At 36.1% G+C, this 22371-nt stretch overlaps 1 protein-coding gene across 2 annotated transcripts in view; it reads left to right on the plus strand.

Moving 5' to 3' along the window:
* The first annotated feature begins 18388 nt into the window (after positions 1–18388).
* Positions 18389–22371, plus strand: part of LOC116300371 (octopamine receptor beta-1R) — a 35745-nt gene continuing 31762 nt past the window's right edge. For both annotated transcript variants that reach the window (XM_089040939.1, XM_089040938.1), the window contains exon 1: positions 18389–18521. The gene's annotated coding sequence lies outside the window, so the exon portion shown is untranslated. The remainder of the gene's footprint in view (positions 18522–22371) is intronic.

Here is a 22371-nt window from a genome sequence, read left to right on the forward strand (position 1 = left end):
TGCTAGTTTATTTTATCGGGAAAAAAAACAAAAACGGATTGGAAACGTAGCTGTGTCATTAAAAAAATAAATAAATAAAAAATATATATATATAATAAATAAATAAATAAAAATAAAAATAAATAAATAGATAAAAAGAGGAGAAAAGCCAAACACTATAAAAACTCAGATGGAAGCCATTATTTGAGATAATAAACTTTTTATAAAGGTATAACCTGAGGGGAATTAAGTATTACCCACGACTGACTATGCAGTAAACACTCCCTGGCGGCGATATTCTTTATTTTATCTTGGTTAATGCATTACATACATGATTAATGGAAAAGTGCTTTATCAATTTTATTTTTAGTAATAACACTTGCATCTTCACTGGATAAACATATCAAAATTTACGTTGAACTTGTGTTTCATCGCTGTATATCACATGACGCACTGTTCCCTTGGGCAAGATTTCTTATTCAGTATCTCAAATGTCGACGTCAGTGGGAAAACACTATTGATTTGGGAAAAAACGAAGATTTTATTTTTTCAAATAATCAAGTTGAGCCGGAAAACGAGTATCGCCTCGCCATCTTGGAAAAACGAATACAAACATGACGGCTACGTTCAAAAAGTAACAAAAATATTCATATTTTCACACCACCACCGTGGCGCTTGACGACGTAGAAGGCACACGATAAGCATGATTTCGTTTGCTATTCTCGACATTTAACAATATGTTATATTGAGAAATTAGACACATTTTGAAATGAATAAACCTGTTTTAATTTGAACGTTAATATATGGCGAAAAGTACTTGAAAAACCTTGACACTGACTTATTAATAATGAGGGACCTGTTAATTAATTTACCTTGGTCATTAAATCATAAAAAAAGACAGTTCAAAACACGAGAACGTGTATGCTTTCATACACCCTGAATAACTAAATAACAGATAACCAAATATAAGAAATACGAGAACGTCTATACACCACACACACACCCTGCATAACTAACAAATAACCAAATACAAGAAATAAGAGAACGTCTATACACCACACACACACCCTGCATAACTAACAAATAACCAAATATAAGACATACGAGAACGTCTATACACCACACACACACCCTGCATAACTAACAAATAACCAAATATAAGAAATAAGAGAACGTCTATACACCACACACACACCCTGCATAACTAACAAATAACCAAATATAAGAAATAAGAGAACGTCTATACACCACACACACACCCTGCATAACTAACAAATAACCAAATATAAGAAATAAGAGAACGTCTATACACCACACACACACCCTGCATAACTAACAAATAACCAAATATAAGACATACGAGAACGTCTATACATTCACACACCCTGCATAACTAACAAATAACCAAATATAAGAAATACGAGAACGTCTATGCATTCACACACACACCCTGCATAACTAACAAATAACCAAATATAAGAAATACGAGAACGTCTATACACCACACACACACCCTGCATAACTAACAAATAACCAAATATAAGAAATAAGAGAACGTCTATACACCACACACACACCCTGCATAACTAACAAATAACCAAATATAAGACATACGAGAACGTCTATACATCCACACACCCTGCATAACTAACAAATAACCAAATATAAGAAATACAAGAACGTCTATGCATTCACACACACACCCTGCATAACTAACAAATAACCAAATATAAGAAATACGAGAACGTCTATGGATTCACACACACACCCTGCATAACTAACAAATAACCAAATATAAGAAATACGAGAACGTCTATACATCCACACACCCAACCTGAATAACTAACAAATAACCAAATATAAGAAATAACGGAACATAAGAAATACGAGAACGTCTATACATCCATACTCACACCAATATCTAACAAATAACCAATGCGGATAACCAACAAATAACAAAATTTAAGAAATAACCAAGTACTCTCAACGTCTCTTCAACCAATATAATAATACAGGAACGTCTATACATCCACACTCACACCAATAACTACTAATAACCAAATATATCACGTCATCGAACATATGTGACATCACACTTAACCTGTTTATACCTTCAAAAATAATCGCCATTTTTATTAAACGTGCTTTAACACACACACGCATTAGTATATTTTTAGATTTAACTTTGATTGTTTTCTTTGCTTGGACCATTAGTCGCCAGAGTCGCTTAAACTATAGATCATTTGATCCAGTGCTTTTATTTTGGCTTGGATCATTTGTCGCCTCGCCAGTTGATAAAGTATTGATGAACGAGCTAAGAGACAACATGTACATCATTTGGAAGCTTAATTCGTTTATTTTTTTCATCAGCTTAAAGGCTTTATTGGACATGGGTAATATATTACTTTTCGATTTATTTTTATCGTGTTTTTCATTTGTTAAAAACATCTAAGAAATTATCCTATGTCAACGGAAGGACACACGTTTAAAGACTGCCATTAAAATTAGATTAATTCTTTTTGGGTATTGTTTAATGGTTTTATCCATTTATCTAGTTTTATCTATCATGTTTTTTATGGACCTCACTTGACAGTTTAACATCATTTCCTGTATTATCTTAGGAAACTTCCGTCGTCCACTGGTCACGCTCACTGCTCGCGACGTACTTACGACGTACTTACGACGTACAAATCGTAGAGTTGTTTCTGATAAACATTTTTGAATCGTCGATAATAATAAATCGAAAACATCACGATGTCTAGGAATTAAGCTGACATTGTACATACGATGTAAGTACACAAAACATGCTGATGGCTTTATAGGCCCATTGCATCGACTTACTCAGCCGGTAATTGAGCCATATAACTTTAGCCCAAGGCCACCTTTAGCGTTTTTTATACATGAAAAAAGCTTAGAGATCTTCCACATGAGACGCTTTTATGACGTAAGATAATGCACAACAAAGGTGTTTGAATTTTTAAATTTTATTTTAACCTTTATCGTGCGATACAAATAAAAACATGGCGTCAATCCTTCGCGGACCAAAACCGTTTATTACGTATAATGTTAAGAGCTTAGTCGTAAATAAAAAATGCCAATTCTATCAGAAGATCACTCTGACAATCTTTTCTATTCGGGCTATGTAAACACAGTAAATAGTCGTAAATAAAAATGCCAATTCTATGTAAACACAGTAAAAAACTGTGTATGAACAGCAGTATGTTTCGCGTACGTGTTTTCGTGAGAAACCTTTCAGTAGAACATGAGTCAAATTCTTTTTAACGATGAAGAGTTTAAAATTTGGTAACTTATTTAAAGTGAATTTTTCTTGAAACTGAATAAGTGTTTTGAAAGGATTCTAGTGAGGGTTTGCATCAAAAAGAAACGAGGAAATGATTTTACTTAAAGTGTATATGACACGAAAAAATTTTAATGTTAAGAATGTGTAGTTTATTGGCATTAATAAGAATATCACAGTTAAATTTGTTCCAAAAACGTATTTCTCTAGAAATTCAAAAAATTTTAGCACGAGTTGTGACGTCATTTTGTTTACAAGTCTCCAGATTTAGTTGCAAATACATGAAATATGTTTGAATATAGAATCTTAATTTCAAGTAGTACACTTTTCAGTTTCCCAACATTGGAAGAGTACTATGTAAGCTATCAAATGAAGTTGACTAAAATATGTCTTTTGTTGTTAATTCATATGAATTACAATTTATATTTAGTACATTACTACTGAATCTAGAGTACGTGTCAACAAAATGACGTCACAAATTGGGATTAACTTTCGCAAATATCTCAAGAAATAAGCTTTTGAAACAAATTTTGTTACGATATATTTATTATTACTAACAAACTATACATTTTAAATGATGGAATGTTTTCGTGTCATATACACTTTAAAGATGGTTTACTTCGCTTTCTGAAGGGAGAATGAGGACCACTTGCATACGATATGAGTTTTGCTTTTCGCTTCAAGACTAAATATGAAAAATATTTAATTTAGATTTTTTTTTAAATTTTAGTTATTCTTTAAGATGTTTCGAATGTCCTTCACGAGACAAGGTAAATGTGCACAGTGTCCAAAAGCCACTGAATGATGACAACCTGTTAGACCTGTTTAGACCTGTTTATTACACATAACCATTTTACAAAATTTAAAAAAGCTTGCCTATAAATTATAAATATAACATCATATTACTCAGTCAAGGAGACAAAAATATAAACATGAAAAGAAAAATGGGTGTTGTGTATGATATGGATGGTTGTTGATACAGATAAAACCGTTAAAATATTATTTTAAAATATTAGTTATATTATCAAAATATGATATTATTTTGAAATATTATATTATTAAAAGAACTCGTAAACGTTTGGTACTCAAGAAAGCATTAGATTTTAGCACAAAATCAGCGGAATTGTTTTGAAATATTTCTTATGTCTACTTGAAATTCAAGAAGTATAGGTAGTACTCACACTAAAAGCTTGTGTGAATCACGTTTATGATAAACTGACATATTAGTTATTGCATTTTATCCGCCCTTCGAGCTCTAAAGTACGTGGGTATTTGAATAAGATGGAAAAATTGCTAAAAGTTCGGGTGTCAGAATCGCGATATTGGAAAATGGCTTTAGGCTAGTTTGCTAATGGCCTCTCAGTTCACCTACACCATCTGATATGCCATATAGTTCCTTCCTTTTCTACGCAATGCAGGATGCTAAACTGCCTTAGTGAACTCAACGATGAACTGCACCTCCATTGCTAAAGGCCTCTCAGTCCCAGCTACACCATTTGATAAGCCATATACATTCCTGCCTCTGCTAATAAGCCATGAGGATGCTAAACTACCTTAATGAACTCAACGATAAACTCCACCTCTCTTCCATCTGGGATGCATGTCTCATGTCACGCATTCCCCTTGCGGCGACAAGACGAGCTTGAAGACGTGAGCTTGTATCCACTGTACCAGCAGTCTGCAAAAATAACACACAACACTAGGTGAATGTTGGACGAACTCCATGGTAAGCAAAATATCATTAATTTGTCAATTACAATTAATCAATGAAATGAATCAAAAGTTTGCGCAAAGCCGACTTCAAATATCGCTTTATTCATTGAATCGCCATGTTTTCTTAAACCAGTGGCTGTTACTGCGCACGCCGATCAAACAGGTGTATGTAGGTAAGCACATGTTTCATTCACTGCGCATCGGAAAACCATTTCATCCGTTACAGCGCATGCTCAAACCAGTTCGTACGCCTTTATTTGCAGTTGGCGCATTCAATTCGGATTTGTAATAGATTTGAGTCGAATGATCCAAAGAAATGCAAAGTTGTTTAGAATATAAGATACTATCTGAGACCAGAAGACCCGGCACTAGTCGTGGAGAAATGAAACCTTTAGCGTCATGATAAGGATATTTAGATTCTTAAGAGATAAGAAATTTCTGAAGTCTCATCAAATGGTTTAGCCGGTTATAAATCGGTGATTGAAACGTGTATGTAATATTCATAGAGATATTTGGGGGAAATGAATCAGGAATCGGAAAAGGGAGAAACGAAAAAATATGAGGAGAAGGGAGAGCCAGCATGAAAATGGAGAAGAGAGGAAATTATTATATTATCCAATTGAATTAATATTTCATAAAATGTTTTGCTTGTGGAGGGAGAAACGGCTGAAAACATTAGGGAGGGAGCTGAGAAAAAAAAAAAAAAAAAAAAAAAAAAAAGGAAAGCGATTGGCGATGCCTCGCATTTGTAAATCACGTGCAGCTTGTGACGAGTTTATGTGAAAATATATGGTATTTACAGGTATTTCAAAAAAGGTTGAATACTGCATACCGTGCATACTGAATAGTGCATTCCGAGGCCAAAGGGCATTGTGGGTCTCGTTAATTTGAAATAAAAAGTAAATATACAGGCATTAACTCTCTACATGTAGTTAGTATATTGTTTCAGATGGAATACACTAAAAATAGAATGAATAATAATAATTATTAATCCTACTTTAGACAATGTCTATGACCCACAATGCACTTCGGTCTTGGAATGCATTATTCAGTATTCAGTATTCAGTATTCAACCTCTTTTGAAATAGCTGTATAATAGATTTGGCAAATAAGGTTGTCACCTGTTGTCTCAGAGGGATTGTGGGATGTGAGGAATAGCCACGGGCTGCAGATTTGGACACTCATATTATCATTACGATGCTTTTGTTAGTAAACATAAAGTATCGCTTTAGGGAGGGAGAATATCTAAAATGCCTCTTCTTCTGCGCTCTTCATAATACGTGTGTCTAATTTCCTATTTTGTTTTCAACCAACAGCCTTTTCTCTCTTGGACTTTACATTCTTTATCTATCCCCCAGTAGTATATCTTAAAAGATCACTCGTCGGCATCAACATCAGGTAAGTGACCTTTGATATATTTTTGATTTGGTTCCAATATTCGAGGTTTTGTACCATGTCTCATTATCACTGCGCGCGATCTTTTTGACTTTCTTCAGCATTTTGCTGTCGGTATTTTCATAGTTTCTTTAACTGATTAATTGCTTTCTTCCAAAGGCTACTGTCGGGCCGGACGTTTTAAGAATTGACGTTTTTGTGCGTTAAATAATCTAGACATATCGAAATATTCCTTTCTCTGATTATATAAGCCGGTTTTACAAAATGTAAAAAAGTAATGTTTCTCATGTCATATTTAAAAAAATACACTTGAGGATCAGGCAAAGACTCAACTCAAATCCATTCAATTAGGATATCTCACCGGAAGTTTGGATTACCTCGATTACCTCATTATGCGCCAAAGAGCCCATTTGCTTTGGACCAATCAGGGGACTTGGATTTTAGTAGTATGACCCACTTCAAGGAATTACGCTCTATCTGGGTAAGATCTGACGTAAGTATATGATGAGTAGACCTTTGGTTCTTCGTTGACGCATTTATAGGATTTTTAGCTGTTTGCTCTGGTGGAGGATTAGACTCAGATCAAAATATAATAAGCTGAACATATCCTTCTGACTATGGGCGTATTCTATTGGTTAGCCAGAATGTATGGAATTAGAATGAGTCTGGATCACCTTTCTTGAACACGCTTTTCTTTTTCAAAGAAGCTTAGAACGGCTGTCAGGAACACTTTTTCACGTCAACATTGGAAAGTCGCTGCACAACCGTAAGTTTCGACGAGTCAACTTTGGTCTTCAGACAGGGGTTTAAAAGTATATTTAGAAATATTATACGATTATTCTTTAGACCAAAATGGCGTTTTATTAAGTCTGCTTAAAACTGCTCCTTAGTGTTAATGAACACATCGAACGGCTCAAGTTTGCGACGACACATCGGCTTGGCATGCCAGCTTAGTTTCAAATTCTAATCGTCATTTCAAATAAGCACCAACTGTCGCCCAAGTTGTCAGATTTGTCTGGTGGTCAGGTTTTCTCTTCAAACTTCACTGCAGTAATTTCTTGTGACATCAAGCAATATGTTTTCACAGTTTAGGCAATATAGAGTTTTGACTACAGTTTTTAACAGAAGACCTATTTCCAAGTAAGTATTCAAAATCAGAGTTCGCCTGTCTCCTATGAGGTCCGGTCCCATGTGGGCATGAGCTGGATGCTTGGTGCTCTTTCTGACTCTGAGCGTTTTTCAGCCTTACGTGGCTCTGCAGTCCCGTTTTACCTTCTCCCTCTCAAACCTACCCTAACTAATTCAAACTACTTTCATATATGGACTGCAGAGTCAGCCAGAGGCGTCTTCTCATTGCTTTTAGTTCGACCCTGTTGAGTTGTCACTGCTGTACTTGTGCTGGTACCGGTGAATAGCGATACCACGTTATGAATTTCGGAAGAAACATTGACGAATAGTGACGACCAGAGGTACAGGCTACCCAAACGCACTCTTTACACATCATAAACATAGCTTTAGAATTCCTTAAATTAATCGTTAAAACTTTAACCATATGATTAATATTTCCGAACGTTTTATCGTTTAAGATTAATTCTTTTTTAACCTACCGTTTCCCAACCTTTCATATCATATCACGTGATGTTTGGGCTACCTGTATCAATCCAATATGGCGGAATCTTATCATGGCGAGTTCTTTAAGCAAAATTCACAATAGACGTACTGATCCCGTTCGGCCAGCAGATCTCTGGGTGATCGGCGCGCTTCCGGATCTTAGCAACCACATAGAGAAACATCTTATTAATTATATTTCAGTCTTCTATGAATCACCAATACCTTTTGATTAGCTGAATATATGCTTCATTTGGATTCGAAGTATCCAAAGTGCTTGTTAAGTAAGTCTAAGTAGCTATACCTTAGTAAGTGTTTGATTACTGTCGGATTGTTCAATTAAGGAAAGAATATCAGCTGCATATCATGACCATAACAATTTCCGTACAGCACTGAATGGCGCTAATGAACAGATTCATATAGATGAGCCTGCATCAAGTGTATCATAACACAGGCTGCCCAGGCTATTATCCTGTGGCTTAATACTGTAGTGATATTCTTACAAATTTTACAAATTTCTTCTTTTAGCTTTAAAAGCTTAAAAAATGTTCATTACAAACCTTTACGGCATCCACTGGGAGTTGATATCAAAGCTGTTTATGCCATAATTTCGCATGTTTCTCCTCCGTAGTAAATATTGACAAGGCTGGAGACTCCGGGACCTAAATCTCTAACTGCCTCTAATCAGCTCGTTCAAAAAGCCTCTTCTCCTCCTCCAATCTTTACGAAACTCCGCCAAGTTTTTGTGTAATATCAGGTCGTTGCCGTTTGAAATTTACACGGTCCCAAGATGAATATTTCTCGAGATATTGAAATCAGAACATCAAATAACACAACCCGCTACAGAAGTACGGTACCAGCTCCGAGGACGCCAAGGTCACCTCAAGTGAGTTTGCGCTTCGTGTCATATGAGCCTATTTGTAAGATAAGATAGCTAAATAGACTTTTTAGATTTGTTTTAGTATGGTACGTGAAAATGACTCGTCGACGTCCAAGCTCAATTACTACAACCATCACACCTTCAGCATGACCCTAATGAATCTATTAATCCCCAAGACCCCACAAATGAGGAATCATTAATAAACCCCATTAGTCCACTAGCAGTTTTTTAAGAGCAAACTTACTTCTTAATCTCTTTACCGTTTTTCTATGAAAGAAAATGAGGAAAGATTGAGAATCACTCTTCCAATCTTAGCTAGTGATCAATAATACTACTAATCATCTTAACCGCTTTCCTCACCATGGCCGATAATTCCTTCTAATCCATCGGACAAACGTCTTGAGACAGACATCGGACATCTTGAGACAGGATTATTCTTGTTCCCAAAGTGAATTCTACTTTCTTTATTCTTCACTCCTTATTATCCGCATCGTCTGAAAGGGAATCCCAACATATATAGACAAACTGATGACGTCATAGCCTTGAGACAGCCAGACCTCATGCGCAGGTAACCCATCGTAGAGACAAGTCTTGAATTGAAGTACAGCAAAATTACTTATGGACGTTCATCACCGGTTCCAAGATCTGATTCCGCAGATAGGCTTCCGTTTAAAGACTTGGAAACGATAAGGCAAATTCTAAAAGGGACACTCATGGATGAAAATCTGTCATAATTGGAAATGATTATTGCTATAGTTGAAGTAATTTAACGATGAATATTGATGACTTTCAAAAATCCACTCTACCAAAAATTCTGCATTTTCTGAACACGTTACCACCAAGAAATTTCGTTTAAAAACTAAAAGAACAATGGGGTTGAGTAAATGACACATTTACTCGCAATTTAGATGCTACAACTAGTCGTTTCTAATAGAAAGTGAAATGCTGCGAGTATTAATCATTATTATCAACCCTTGAAATAGATATTACCATAATATAGCGTTAATTTAATCATATTATTATTGAAAAGTTAACCGCTGGCCAGTAGAGCCTAAGGACTCGCTAGGACCGCTGACTGGCTCAAGTTAGACGCGTTGACATACGTTTGTACTACGTTCGGTAAATCATTCGTGGTCATGTTTAGCTATAATTCATGTATGCTTGTTACATATTATTACTGTAAAAGCCGTAATTTTATTGCAGTTTTCATATTCGTTGTATCGTGGGAGTTTTTCATCGCTGTAAATGAAAAACTATTCAACTTCGAGGGCCTTTATTCAGTTATCTTTGCTAAAACGTAGTACGAGAATGGCACTGAAAAAAAAATTAATCAAAAACTACATGAACTTATAATCAACATTTTATTGTTTTTTAACATTTTTTAAGATAAAACATTAGAGTACTTTTTATTCTTTCTAAAACTCAATCTTAATTATGGAGATTCATATATATATGTGTGTGTGTCTCTATATAAAATATATAAAATATATATCTGTCTATATAAAAATTATTGTACATGTTTACGCATAACACAACGACATGTCATGAATACAGCAATTTGTTTTGAGTGGAATTACAGTTATTACTGACATATTTCTAAACAGAATCTATGATATTTAGCTTGTGATCGTCTTAGCCAAACGTATTCTGTCAGGCTGCAGATAATTAAGGGACAGCGTTTCTTCGTCTGGAATAAGACTGCTTTCAAGAGCGTTCAAGTCTCCTTGCATATAGGATTTCGTCCATTGTTTCGGTCTGCCATTGCAGCGCATTACTTAACAGCGCTGAAAAGCTCATAAAAGAACATTGTCTTTCCTTTGAAAGGTCACTAAATCGTTCGTCACCTTGATGAATACTTCCAGCAATAAATAAATTGAAGTTTGACATAATTTAACAACGAAATACTTTACCTAGATGAGTGAACAACGGAATCAGAATGAAACAAGCCACAGCTCGAGAAACACACGTTTTCTAATGCACAATTTAATGACCCCAGGTCAAAAGTACTGAAGGCCCCGAAAATCATCTTCACAAACCGACACGAAATTTCTCAAACCGAGATTTTAACTAGCATCTGTAACACAGGAAGACCACGAGTGCAAGATTAGTTTTGCTGCTCTCCTGATGGCTCGCAGCAATAATTGATAATTTTTATCCGCCATTTTTGACTGTGAAGAAAAGATCTTCCTCGGCGACTATTGGGGTCATATGGATACGTTAACTAAGTTTCAAGTCATTTCCAATTTTGGTACTCATAACCGTACCACATGCTATCGTACCCGTAACAACATGCTACGATTGGCTGAATAGCATAGAAACAATGGGAATTATTGAATTATAAAATGAAAAATGTAATATATTCACACCGAACAACGTAGTTTCTATTTAGAATGGAATATGAAGCATTAACTTGAAATGAAATGTGATATCTCTATTTTATAGCTAAAAAGTCCCCATAGAATCACAAAAATTCTGTTTAGTCTCAGATCGTCCATTTCAGACTTTCGGCCGACAAGTTTTTTAAAAATTAGGTGTACTATTTACTGTGTTTTATCTGATACATTACTGGTATGACCGAAAAGACAAAGCTGAAGTGACATGTAGTTCAAATTTGTTTTTATACAAAACGATTCTTTTGGAAACGATATGCATGATGTTTAAAGCATGAAACCTTCAAATTTTATCAACCCTGAAACAAACTCTGGTCAAAATCAGCTCCTTGACCTTCTTGGGTTTTGCCGAGCGAGGAAAACCGGAGAACCATAAGAAAAACCCTCGAATCAAGGTGGAGAGAGAGACAGGAAAATCGCTTCGCATTAAAAAAACGCATTAATTGGAGACAGAGGTGGTACTACGTATGAAGACTGAGCATGCTGAATCTATATTCGCACGATTCGTTTAGGTATTCATTATAAGACACTGACTAGTACCGAGGCTCGATAGGTTCTAACCCCGGGGTAACCTAATACAATGATGTCAGAATTAATTTCCCATTTTTGTAGTAGAAGTACAAGTACAAAGAAAATGAACGACCGAAGATAAAGAATTTCATATATTTAATTCGTTATTGTCGTAATGAGCTAGAGGTCTTTTTAACAACAAATTAATAGAGACATCTACTTAACTTGTATTGAAGATAATTGTCAAGAGACCCTCCAATCATTTCGATGCTTGTCACTCAACGCAGTCTGATAACGGCTTACAGAGAAAACACATCTACAGTGAAGTACTACTTTCGCCTATGTTATTTACATCAACATTGCTTTTTCCCCTGTATTAGAAGGAAAAATTTGTGATTTGAAGTTTTTGACTATTAAGTTAAAATTTTTCAAATATTTCTTACTGCCAATTTGGACAAAAACTTTGGACTAGACTTAAAACTGTTTAACAGCTGCTAATATACATGTAAATTTTTCTGCCCAGAAAGTGGTTAGGCTGGTTCGAGTCGTTTAGTTTACATTTAGGAAAATCCAGTTTTAGAGATTCTCAGATGTGCCTTTCCTAAACGTGGTGAAGTCCTATACCACAAGTAAATCTGATCCTGAGAGAGAGAGAGAGAGAGAGAGAGAGAGAGAGAGAGAGGAGAGAGAGAGAGAGAGAGAGAGAGAGAGAGAAAGGGGGGGGGGGGGGGGGGGGGGGCTAGAGTCGATCACTTTCGTATGCCAGCATATTGGTGACGCATTTTTTGTTTTAGGTCTAGGCACGAGTGAGCTGCGTCGACATAGCTGAGACGACAGCACTAATGCTTCAATAATGCGATACCCGGTTACAAGGAAACGAAGCTAGAGTAAAACATCAGGAAACTTGGAAAGGTAAGCTACTAACTATTATATATTACATACAGTACATGGCTAGCTACAGACTGTTAGACGTGAGACTGATCATAAACTAAGCTAATAAGATAATGAGATTCGTTTGAGTGGATAATCTTACTGATCACTAAGCCAAGGATTTTGGACAGTCAGAAAAATTGGGGCTTGCATAGTCTTGCAACGAATCGTTGAGTTCACCGAAAAGTGAACTAAGCTTATAACGAGATTCATTTGAGTGGATAATCTTAACTCAAATCACCAAGCCAAGGATTTCGGACAGTCAGAAAAAATGGGGATTGCCTGTTCTTGCAAAGAAGCGTTGTGCATGGAAATAGTTCAATTTCGAGCGTTGACTAAAGAGAATAATAAGATAAACCAATGAAAATAATAAGATAGACCAATGACCAATCACCGCCACAGGAGCTAAATGAAAATGCAGTTCAAACCCCTGAAATCAAAGCATCAATCAGACGTTACGAAACTTGTTTGCCCTAACCGAAGGATAATATCCACAAAATAGCTAGATCAGATTAAGGAATTCAAACGTCTTGTGTAAATAGCCTTGGGCATTGTAATATTATATTCACCTCATTAATTGCAACCATCAATAATTTTGAAGTTCCATCAGTCTCGTCTGATGGTATCCCACAAATGATGCTCATGAAGTCTCGAGAAGTGGTAATTACTTTTTTGACGAGGTGACGATCGCGACTTTGAAAACTGCGGTTTGAGCTGCTTCTCCAATAAGGGCAAAATTCCTATCTTCACTAGCACGTCTGATTCCAGGTATCATGCCAATATCCTGCTATTACCTGACAGAAGGGCAAGGTGGGATCGCTTAGTAAACCACAAATGGCGCTAAAAAAAAAAAGATTCAATAAATTTTAATTATTTATTTTGACCAGAAAAACGACAGTTTAAAACTGTGGTTTGAGATCTTGGTCTGGTCAGAATCGTGGTTTGGAATTAGATCTTATTAACCGAGCGGGAGGTCTGTACGGGATAATCTTGACCGAGGTCTGTACCCGACCGAGGTCAAGATTATCCCGTACAGCCGACCAAGCTCGGTTGATAAGAGTTTTATTATATGACCACTTTTCATTGAAAAGGACAAAATGTTTTCGCCGTAAGATTAATATGCGATCGGACCGGTTAATACCGGAGAATCTAGACCAGTCCGCGATGCGATCTATCCAATCAGATTGCTCGATTTGCTAGTGTCCAGGCTCTAAGATTCACGGTCATATAATAAATTTAATTATTAGCCATTAATAATCCGCTTTAGCTTACAAGTCTGCATGATTTTATGAAATTGAAGATTTTTTTTTTTTATAGATCTATTTTAAGTAAGAAATGAAGTTATCCTTTGCTTTCGAACAAGTCTCCATTTCAAGGAGTTCCATAGCAGTTTAATATTCACTGTATTTTGTTCCTTTTGTGGCCAAAGTCCTTGTAATTCTGATAACAGCTCTAATTAATTAAGAGCAATACCCTTAAGAATAAGTGCCGAGTGAAGACAAATTTCCATACTCTAGGAATTCCAACAATGGGAGCTTTTAGTTTCAATACTTAAAAACTGAAGCTGACTCAGCTCGATTCTGAGTCGTAAAATTGTATGTAAATTAAAGACATATACCTATAAACACTAAAGTATCTCTACATTTTCAAATACTGATTTAAGCCTGTTTCCAAGAAATGTCGGCTTAACGCACTATATAGCCTTTTTTCAACCTTTACATGCTATTTACTTATAAAACACTGCGACAGTATAAAATGTAAAAACATACTAAAAAATGTAAAAATAAATACGAACGTGACACGGCTAAAAAACCGCTGCGCATGCACCAAAATTCCCGCCTGTTGCGGAAAACAAGATGGCGGACGAGAGAGTGTTTTCCGTGCTTCAGAATGCTCATATTTCCAATGACCCCCAGCGTTTCAGTTTGACTTTGATTGGAGATCGAGAGCAAGCAGATAAATCTGTAGACCCTATTGAACATGTCCATAGTCTTTGAAAGAATATTGACTCATTGATCATCATGGGTAAACGATGCTGTTTTGGGGCAACAATATTGATAGTCATGGCAAAAATCGTTGCAAACCACCTTTGTATTTTGAGCCGATCGCGACTTAAAGTCAGGACAACAGACTTTAGCTCAAGACCGTGATATTTTGTTGATCATTTGTCATTCTTAAACATATTAAATGAGCACCTGATTCCAAGGATAAGTACTGAATCAATTTTTCTCAGACTTGCATTTTTTCCTTTCTTGTACACGAAGCCTTCAACGAGATACCTGGAACCGACTCCTGAACCCACTCCCGTACGAATAACAAGAAAGAAAGAAAAGAAAAGAAAAGAAAAGAAAAGAAAAGAAAAGAAAAGAAAGAACGTCTTTTCTGGCATTTTTCAAGACTTCTTTAGGAAGGCGTAGTGACGTATCGGTTACTAACCTAAGATTAGCCACGGCAATCCGCGCTTTTTGGTAAGAGTTTTGTATTGCATACTAAGGCAAGGGTTGATATCATGTGATATATCAAGGTATACCTGCAATGCAAAACAGGCTCACGCAATTTATTCAATCTCTCGATTCACGGCCTTCAAAATCGGATTTTAATGTGACTGAAAGATTACTAACTTACCTGAACTAGCATTCATAACCTACATACACAAATTCCCTACAGTCACTGAAAAAGCTTTACATTTTGCCTTGACATGTTACGTAAACAGAGTAAGCCATAAGAAAGTCCCTTTGAAAAGGTTAAGTAGTTGTTTACCTCTATTTTACTTTCAAGGACAGTCACTGAAAAAGCTTTACATTTTGCCTTGACATGTTACATAAACAGAGTAAGCCATAAGAAAGACCCTTTGAAAAGGTTAAGTAGTTGTTTACCTCTATTTTACTTTCAAGGACTTCTCCTTAAACCACTAAAGGGAGTAAGAGCTCGGAAGACTCAAACAACACCATAGGTCATCGATCGTCTGGAACCTTCTTGGATATTTTACATTATCACGAAATCGAGAATATCAAGAACAAAATTGAGTTTAAAGACTGATAAACTAATTTCAAAATATTTTCAAGAACTAAACTTAGAGCTTTTCTGAGGATTTTATTGGGATATATCTAAAAATGCGTTTCGTGGTATGGTATGCCATTCGATATACAGTAAATCCTCCTTGCTGAGTAAAGCCTCCTTGACCAGAACTGAGTCAAAAATGTGGATACGATACGATGTAGGGGTCAGGAAACATTAAATCCGTATTTGTCGTGCCTCTATAAAGTGACTAAATGGCAAGAAAAAAGAAAAGATAAAAAGAGCATTGTATTTTACAAGCATCCTGCACTTCCCGTACGGACCCTCAACACTCATCTTACATGTTGATTTTTACGAAAGGACGGAGGAAAACAATAAAGAGAGAAGAAATGGATAGTTAATAGACATTTCCCTTTACATTTCCTTATTGTTACATGTTCAAATCTTCAGCCAAACCTCTCCCTAGAAAAAAAAATCCGGAAAGACATACACGTTCACGCTTACGTTAATCGCTGTGAAGATGAATTTAAATCCATTCGTCGAAATAAATCATTTTCGCTGTGTCAAAAAAATACCCTTCCTAGCTAGAAACTTACAGTAAGCTTAAAGGCTGAGTCAGTCCTTAAATAATTTCCAATCAATGTTGTCGGTGTTGTATTTTCTTATGGCGTCAGGACGCGTGCCTGTTAAGTGCATTCCTGCTGTTAAGCCTTTTTTTTCGTTTTAGCTCATTGTTCATTTCAATCTAGGGGAGTTAAAGACCTTTCTTGGGGCGTTTTTTCTTTAATTTTTTTGACCTGCACTTTGAGGAATTTAATAAATTTCTTAGTGTGAGGTCCCTTATAGGAAATAAATGTTAACTGCCCATGAACAGGAAGCTAAGGCAGTATGTTTGACCTGGGGATTACCTGCCACAGTTAGGTAATTATTTTATATAAGTTGTTGATGAACAAATGTTTAATAGGTTTCTTGAAATGAAATTATGCATGCCAGTCAGTGGCAACCATATGACTAATCCGTCTGAGGGGGGGGGGGGGGGGGGACTCTCTTGAATAGTGGGTAGGGGGGCTCGACAGACCTTTTAGGGTCGAAAATGAGACCTCGCGTACCTTTTAGGGTATCCGGCTGACTACCGGCTGACTCCGTACCTTTTAGGGTCAGATTTGTTCGGTTTGAAAAATATTAAACGTCATACAAGAATATAATGGTTGGAAACCTCTAAAACCTCGTACCTCTAAAATCAGCATCTCAGTTAATTTATGCGTACCTTTTAGGGTCATTTTCAAAACCGTCCGTCGAGTCCCCCTACCCACTTTTCAAGAGAGTCCCCCCTCCGGGATGACTAATAAGATCTCAGATAAAGTTCTAACTTACGATAAGGTTTTGAGTTCGTAAAAAATGGTAATAAAGTAAAATTTTCGATGTAGACTGGTATTGGTACTGAAAAATAAAGAAGAAACGTAGCAAAGAAATAAGGGGACAGAAAAAGACAAAAAGCCTAAAAATAGGGAAAATGAAAAGGAAAGATAAGAAGGATATTTAAGAGATGACAAAGCAAGCTGTTGACAAAAAGCATAACGCATACAAACTAGCACAAAAAATCATACCAAGAGAATTAAAAGCAAAAATAGATTTAAAAGCAGATAACGAATAAGCTCGAGCTAAAATTAAAAGCATCAAAATAAGATAGCCAATAAATAAGAGTGAATTGAGTAGGAAAAAATTTCAAAATCTGACATGATTAAGTTGCTTTTTTTTGGTTATTGAATGGAATTGTAATTTGTTTCGGGTTTTTCCTGTTAATGAGTAGAACTCCTGCTAGTTTTTGGTTAATACGTAAATGTTATGTAGACTTACTGGCAAACAACAACTCGGTTTCAAAACTACATCCCCAAGCGAGCACTCCATCTGTTATTTATGATCTCTCTATTTTTCTCAGTTTCTAGGTAACCGTTGTAAATCACCTCTCCACAGCCAATGGAGAAGGATGTTTACAAAATATCAAAGTCCAAGGGAAAAAGCTACCATCGATTATCTAAACTGACGGGTTGTAATATTTCACGAGGACTGAATAACCTCTGGACCGCTTCAGACGACTTCAACTAACTAGAACTGAGAACTGTGGAATCTAATAACACCAAGTTAAGAATTTAAGCTGACCATTTTCCTGCACTTCACCAAGGTAAAATCATAATTGCATTTTAAACTTGTCAATGTCATTATTTTGAATATATTTTTCATAAAAAATGCATCAGCGTTATTAATTCTACAACGTACGGATACACATATTTGTATTCTGCACGTTTTTGACATTTTTTGTTTTTGAATGTTATTAAAATTGCGATGTGTTTCGAACACATCAATGTTACATTGAATACATCTGTTTCTGGTCTAGATTTTTATACCGCGCGAAGGAAACATTACTATTTAATGGAGTCCACTCCTTATTTTCCAGAAAGCTTACCAACCATTAGGTTAACTTATCTTGCTTGCATTTCTTTGAGTTTTAGTAAATAGTGTAGTTAATTAACGCTCTTGTTAAGAAATATTGTTTTTCGCTATTTTAATTATGTGGTATCAAATTTTGACCACCATTTTGATTGAATTAGGCAAAAAACTTCAATTCGTTCGCCGAATTTCATACAAGCTCTAGACACGCGCGTCAATCAGTGCAAGGGATTTTTGTAGTTCATGTGAACGACACTCGACGTATATCCATCATTGCCTTCTAAACGCACTGTCATTCGATTGCTTGTCCGGATCCCAAGCCTCTTAAACTTTGCGACCAGATTTATTAAAGGTAAGAAAAAGAAACTTATCTCTTTTGTTTAAATATAATACCTTTTGTAACTGTGACAATTCGATGAGAGTGTAATCGACCAACAAAATCGAAAGGACTTACACATACTATACGCACTCATAGTCAAAACTAATCTTAAAATCTCATGAAAATTCAAGTTTAAAACTATTGCATTTAAGAGTAAGAAACATTTCAGGCGTTATCATTTTTTTCTTCTACATAAATGTCTATTTTAGAGCTTATTAATATACTAAGGTACAAAATATTATAAAAATCAAAGCTAATGGCGCGGATCAGATATTTTGATCGAAGACTGCAGCGACGTCTGAAGGGAAATTACAGATATTAAAAAGTACTAATGATCAACAAGATATCGATCAAGAGCCTCATAATAATACAGAAAGGCCGAACGAGAGAAGATTGCGAGAAAACAAAATAAGGCTTGGACTTTTTGGAGTATAATGAGAGATAGGGCAATTTTTGTCGCATTTTGGATGAAACGTTTGGGTTGTTGCATTGGTTTTTCAATGCAAGAAAATTGATTTTTAAAAAGTTTTTTTTAAAATTTAAATAATCGTTCTTGTTTTTACGAGGATAATACTTGATAGCCAGAGGCTGCTAACAAAATTGTGGCTCTCGTTCCATTATCAAATTGATTGGAAGTCAGAAGTTGATTTTTGCGGATGGAGGAAAACTGGAAATTCTATAGAAAATCCTTTAAACAAATCTACTCAAATACGACAACGAAACCTGATCGCATTGGTGAGAGGCAACAGCGTACCGCATAACCCATGCTTTCCATACGATGGTGAGTAATGAAACGAGAGAAAAAAGGAGAGGAGACGGAGATGAGATGAGAATAAAGCAAGGCATGGCACGGCACCTCACTGCAGAGCAAAGCATGCTACGCAAGTAAAGACATATCGCAGCAAAAATCCTATTGGAATAAACATTCAACAAACTTTTTCATGACAATATTCTTAATAAAACATTAGCTACTTTCTTGGCTAAGTGGTCCGTACCACACATTATAGAATCAGTCTGATTAGTCAAGACTAAATGTCTGGCGGTGTTCTTCCGCTTATATCATTTCATCTTAGTCAACCACATGACTTGATCTTTAAAGAAGACTACTTCCATAAATTATTTGTATTAAATTGAGACAGAAGAATAGTTGAAAAGAAATGAAAGACGGGGGAGAAAAAGAAAGAAAGGAGATTCAGGAAAGAGGAAAGCAAATGATAAACACAAAAAAAAGGGGGTGGGGAGGGAGGGAGGGAGGGAGGGAGGGAGAAACAGCGAAAAAGAGAAAGAGAAAGAAAGAAAAAATGAAACTAAGCAAAACGCGAGATAAGAAGAAAGGAAGGAAGGAAGGAAGGAAGGAAGGAAGGAAGGAAGGAAGGAAGGAAGGAAGGAAGGAAGAAGGGATGGATGGATGGATGGATGGATGGAGGGATGGAGGGAGGGAGGAAAGGAGTAAGCGAGGAAGCTCTTTCCGCTTATTGTTTTGATCCTTTTGATCACTCGAAACGGAAAGAGCGCGCGCGCGCAAGTTGATTACGCTCGGGAGTAGGGTAAGGCGAAATTTAAACTGCATTCGGTTACTAAAAATAGCCCAACCGGGAATTTACATGCCGCGCGCGTTATTAAGAACTTTCCCTCTCATATTTATGCTCTCTTGAGCGACTATAATCTTTCCGGCAGTTATAACGGCTGGCGCAATGGTGATAGCGCTCGCCTCTCACCAGTGCGACGCTCATTCAATCCCTGGACTTGGTGTTATACATGGTTTGAGTTTCAAGTTAGTTCCTGTGCTTCGAGGGTCATTTTTTCTGCTTCTTCGGTTTTTCTTACTATGCTGCAAAAATCAACTTCTAGATTCCAATTCGAACATGGAAGGAGGGCCACAGGTTTGTCCACTGGCTATAAATTATGAGTTATCCTCATAAATCATAAAACAAGGACGATTTATATCTTCATCTGGAATAAATAATAATAATTGAAGATCCCCCCCGATTTTATTTTCATCTTTCAGTTTTATCTAAATTGGGCTCCCTGTGCCTTTTGGGAGTTCCGCTTTTGTGGCGTCAAAATGAAACCCACTTGGAAGGAGCTTCTAGTTCGATATTAACAGGAAGGTGAAATTAAACCTATAAGAGAAATTGAATGGTATAAAATATATTATGAATTTCCTTGCATAGTTTATTAAGGTGCGTATGGGGAAAATGCTCCGTAATTTTCCCATACAAATTCTAATCATTCTTAAGAAAGTCTTAATACTAGAGCAATCAAGTGCTTACTAAAACAATTCTTTCTCTGATAATAAGCCTTGACCACTTTGCTAGGTCACTGCTATGTGTCAGTGAATTGCTTATGAATGCTACTTCTCCTTCGGTAATGCCGAGCCGATTTAATAAACCTCGACTAAAAGTAAAACATCAATTAAATACATTGACTCGGTCTAAAAAAGGCAATACGAATCTTGGAAAGGCTTGTTGGATAGCAAGGGAACACGGTCTAGGAGCAATCTCACCTTTTCCTTAGGCTTCGGCTGAGCTTTCTGATCATTTCCCCCGGTATAGCGTTTTCCGGGGTCCGAAATCTTGAGCACAATACAGCCATTAACTGTTTCGCGCTACAGTACGGCGCTTCAGCACTCGATGTCTGACTGGTTGACTGGTCCTGGAACAATTTGGAAACTACAATAGAAACCGTAGCGGCTAAGATAAGATAAATCCTTTAACGACTGAAAATCAGTAATGTGGCCAGAAATAAACTACTTGAAAGCACCTTAAAAACCGGCAAAAAGCTTTCTTCTGTTGCAGCCTTGATTAACTCTATGAGTATTGATCAAAAAGTGTTTTTTAAAACCTGCCTGGAAGCTAACTTTGGCGACAAAATAGTGAATAATTGAGCTCAAGCTGTCACCTAGACGACCAGTCACTGATAGATAATATTTCTTATATCAGAAGTACTTGCTATTATTAGTTACTGTCTCAGTCTAGGCATTAAATATCCAATATCAAGGAGGAAAAAGAGAAACAGAAAAAAACTTTTTTTTGAAAATAAAACTTTGTTCGTACAAATTTAAATCCTTTGTTTTTCCTGTCCTACAACATAGCCTGGTATAGATGTCATAGTATGTATTTGTATAGCTTTTAACAAAAATATAGAAAGTTAAACAAAGTATAAAATATCCATAGTCAATATATTTACCGTAAAAAAAAAAAAAAAAAAAAAAAAAAAAAAAAAAATCACAATTGATAAAGTGAAAAAAGATGTCCTGCCTAGAGCTGTTGATGTCAAATTTAGAAATGTGTTTATATATATGTATGTAATTATAAAACTGATTTTCGAGTGGAAATAACTAAATATGGCCAGGATCGGAGCACTCAGACTATATTCTAGAGAATCGTTATCAACAGAGGGGAAAAAATCACTTACCATCTCAGATTTAACGGCGGCAATGTATTTTTCTCCTTTGGAAAATAAAACTCGTTCAAATATGGCCTGAAATAATCCTGTTTTGGATGCAATACATTGTGCATGTGTTATGTAATTCCTAGCCGGTGTTTCTGTTATATTTCTGTATCCATTTTCAACGATTATCAACGGAATTAAGGGGTTGTTGAGCCGTCTCCCCTTGAATTTTGCATTAAAAACCTGCTTGTTATCGAGACACAAGACTATAATTAAAAGCAGCAAGAGATTCGCTGATTTGCTAATCGTAATCGTATCACGTGGTAGGTGAAGCCTGGGAAAAAACTGCAGACATAATTCTGACATAATTCTTTTAAGTAGATATTTCCAGGAAATACCCGCATAATTTTAGTCTAAATTACGGAAATCT

This window comes from Actinia tenebrosa, unplaced genomic scaffold, assembly GCF_029948245.1.
Source record: "Actinia tenebrosa isolate PJP-AT-01 unplaced genomic scaffold, QUT_ActTen_1.0 PGA_scaffold8__29_contigs__length_14323225, whole genome shotgun sequence".
Classification (NCBI taxonomy): Eukaryota; Metazoa; Cnidaria; class Anthozoa; order Actiniaria; family Actiniidae; genus Actinia; species Actinia tenebrosa.